Raw genomic sequence first — 3,527 nt, 5'->3', positions numbered from 1 at the left:
TCTGCACTTGCACAACTCGGCCTCACTCACCTCACCCTATTACCAGACCTGCTACAAACTGTAGTTAAAAAGGTCTGAGTTTCCATTTTAAGGCTGTGTGACCTTAAAGAAGTTGCTCAGCCTTTTTGATCCCTATTTTCTCTTCTTTAAATTGGGGTTCTCATCCTGCCTCCTAGAATCTCTTTCAATATTAAATGAGATCATGTAGGTGAAGCACCAAATACAAAGCCTGGTCTGTGGTAAGCATTTCACTTCTCCTCCCCTTGCTCTCTGAGAGATCCCTTAACAAAGCCAGTGCATTACATTTTATGTAGCAAGCCTTGTAGTATGAGCACCTAATCTGTCGACTTCATACTTTTGATTCCACAGAGCAACAAGAAGGCCGAGGTCCTTACCCCCATGATCAATAGCGTATTATTAGAGGTAAGCAGCCCCCAGAGAGAAAGTGCTCCCGAATCAGAGCAAATGTTAGAGCTACATTTTTGTGTGTGTGTCTTTCTCCCAGGCAGCAAGTGTTATTGCAGTTCTAAATCTTATCATCAACAGCCTTTTTTGAGTATATTTGTGTAGCTCAACCAGCTGTAAACCCTCTGGTGAAGCAACAATACCTAATTTTCAAGAATTCCTGATTATAAAAAGAAACGCCGAGATTGCACGTTATTTCTGTCACTGATTCCTCCGGCAGAAGCTGATCTCTGCTGCCAAGATTGACACTAGATTTAACACTATTGTTATTGGCTGCAATGAGGTATTATTGCTCAGTGGCGATTTTGGTAAAAATGGGCACTTTCCTCCATGCACAGTAACCTTTGGTTTAGCGGGGTCTAAGTTCCAGGCTGGCAAAAATGACAAGTAGAATGTTTAGCCTATGCCCATTCAGTGACAAAGGCACCATTCTCTGTGATGGCTCACTCTGTGGCCTGTCCACTCACCAGGACTTTGTAGCATCAGTTGCACAGATATGATGCTGCCCTAACACTGCCGTGGCATTGCCAGAAACAGTGATATGAGAGAGAAGAGGACCGGGAAGCTTTCTCATTCTTGGGTCATAGGCACTGTGTTCTACTTGTGGTTGCTGGAGGAAAATCTTCCAATAGGAGGCAAACTATAAGAAATGGGCACATCTGTAGCCACAGGGCACTCAGCTGAAGCCACAGGTGTTAATAACAAGCTAAGTTTGAACATGGAAAACACATGTACTCATACAGTAGTTTTTTGCTTTCTGAAGTAGCTGTCAGTTGCAAAATTTGGAAATTATAAAATTCCAAGAGGGCTACCTGTATATTTATATCAACGTTTTTGGGAATTGTGCCTTGCTGTTCAGGAAAATTACCAAGGTACAAAAATAACAAAGTCGTGGCTCTGAGGGTTATTGTTCAGAATCTAGCCACACAGTGGAACAGAGTCGAGAGAGGGCAGGAGCTGTTGGGGCAGGTCCTGGAGGGATAGACACAGCCTAGAGGAAATCCTAGCAGTAAAAGGCAGAATATAGTACAAGAATATGTGTTCTCTGGCCACCCAGAAGGCATTAGCAGATTAATTTACCATGTCAACCATGAAGAATATGAGGTCAAATATTTTCTCATTTCTCCAGTGGAAGCTTTCATGTGTTTTCATTACCCTCGCCTTTAAATTGCCTCTCTGTCTAATACTGTTTGTTAGTGCACCACAGAACATGAATAGTAATATCAGCTATCCAAAACAATCAGAAGGTACCCACGTGCATGGAAGGATGACAGTGCTCAAGGATTTGCCGTGAATAATTGCACAGTAATATCTCCAGTTAGCTTCATGGAGACCATTCTTGCTTATTCATCTATAGGTTAGGACGAACTGTCCTCCTTCATACTTTTGTATTATTCCAGGGCAGTAGGGTTGATCTATGAAAAGGATAGAAAAGACTAGGCATATTGGGTCATGAATATACACACGCTGATGTACCCTAAAAACCCATGGAAACAATTTGCCTCATTTGGAGTGAATTCTTCCCTCTGTCAGTATAATTGCAAGTAGGATACACTCCATCCAAAAGAATGTGTTTACATTTGTTTTAAACACCAACATTACAAGAAAAATACAATCCAATATTGTGGAATTTGAGGAGAGGGAACATTATCAAATTGGAAGAATTGTTGAGATTGAACTCTGAAAATAACCCTTCAACCACATTTTCCCCCTCTTGCAGGGCTGCAATAGCACGACGTATGTGCAGGATGCATTCCAGCTACTACTGCCCATTCTGCAGGTTTCACATATCCAGGCCAGTTGCTCGAAAGCACGGCCGTGACCTTGCCAGACTCCATCTAGTTAAAGGAAATGGCAGGCCATGCTGCTTCACTGTATACCAGTTGAGGGGATGTTTTCTACGCATCTGGCCACAGACCCCATTTGAGGACACTACAAGCAATTTTGCACAGACAGTATTGAAAATGCAAATTTAAAGAGAGTTATTATTTCTCTTAATGTATATGGTTGTTTTTACAAATAATTGTGTTTTCTTTATGTTAATTTAAACTTGCATGGCTTACATTGAAAATTTCCTTTCATCTGAAATTCGTTCATGAATATTCATATCCATTTTCCTGGTCAAGCATGCTATTATTAGAAATTTCGTGGGCACACCTTAGCTTTTTTTTTTAATTCTTTAAATTTCTACCCTTAAATGTACCATTCTTATAGTATTATTTTAAATTAATTCTCATACTGAACTTTTTATTACGTAAATGTCATGGGGAAAAATAACACTACATAAAACTTTACCTCTTATAGTGAAAAAAAAGGAGCCTAAATATCTCTTTGTAGTTATTCATTCTTGCAATAAGCATTTATTGAGCACCTACTGAGTGCTCACAATAAAGGAACTTGATCTCACCCCAGTAGAAACAGATATGCTGAAAGAGGGTTCATAAAAATTCTTAAAATGCTTTAAAAAATACTAATAAATGTCCTAAACCTTAAAAAACTTGAAGATCAAGGTAAATTGTGGGTTTCAAAATTATTCTTCCTGGGCCGAGCCCGTGGCACACTCGGGAGAGTGCGGCGCTGGGAGCGCAGCAGCGCTCCCACCGCGGGTTCGGATCCTATATAGGGATGGCCGGTACACTCACTGGCTGAGCGCCGTGCGGCCGATCTCGGAAAAAGACAAAAAAAAAATTATTCTTCCCTTCAATTTATTATATTTTTCTACACTCTTTGATCTTTTTTACCCTAAATTTTATATATGGGGTAAAAATATTCATGAAAAGGGTTATTGAAGAGTGGTTAGTTTAAAATTGACTTCTTAACAATCATAAACGCATGATGACATAATTAGAAAGCTTGGAAGTATTCAAATAGAAAGTTAAGTGGATTTCAACCCAATAGAATTCCAGGACTACATTTTAAAAATCTACTACACAGATCACACTCACTGGTGGCAAATACTATCACTGGTTCCAAAGGACCCATGTGTTTTGACTAACTGGTATATTGATCCCTGGGAGGCTGCACAGAAGACCCTGCCGCTAGGAGGCACATCATCCGTGAGC

The 3,527-nt window shown here is 40.2% G+C and overlaps 1 long non-coding RNA gene across 1 annotated transcript; it reads left to right on the top strand.

Annotated features, from left to right (window-relative positions):
• The first annotated feature begins 209 nt into the window (after positions 1-209).
• On the top strand, positions 210-2,962 carry LOC103584335. The gene is made up of 2 exons (XR_549962.1): positions 210-423; positions 2,186-2,962. It is a non-coding gene; the product is annotated as an uncharacterized LOC103584335 (long non-coding RNA).
• Positions 2,963-3,527: the final 565 nt, after the last annotated feature.

Source organism: Galeopterus variegatus, unplaced genomic scaffold (assembly GCF_000696425.1).
Source record: "Galeopterus variegatus unplaced genomic scaffold, G_variegatus-3.0.2 Scaffold50489, whole genome shotgun sequence".
NCBI lineage: Eukaryota > Metazoa > Chordata > Mammalia > Dermoptera > Cynocephalidae > Galeopterus > Galeopterus variegatus.
Note: the sequence above shows the minus strand (reverse complement) of the source record. Positions and strands in the feature narration are given on the sequence as shown.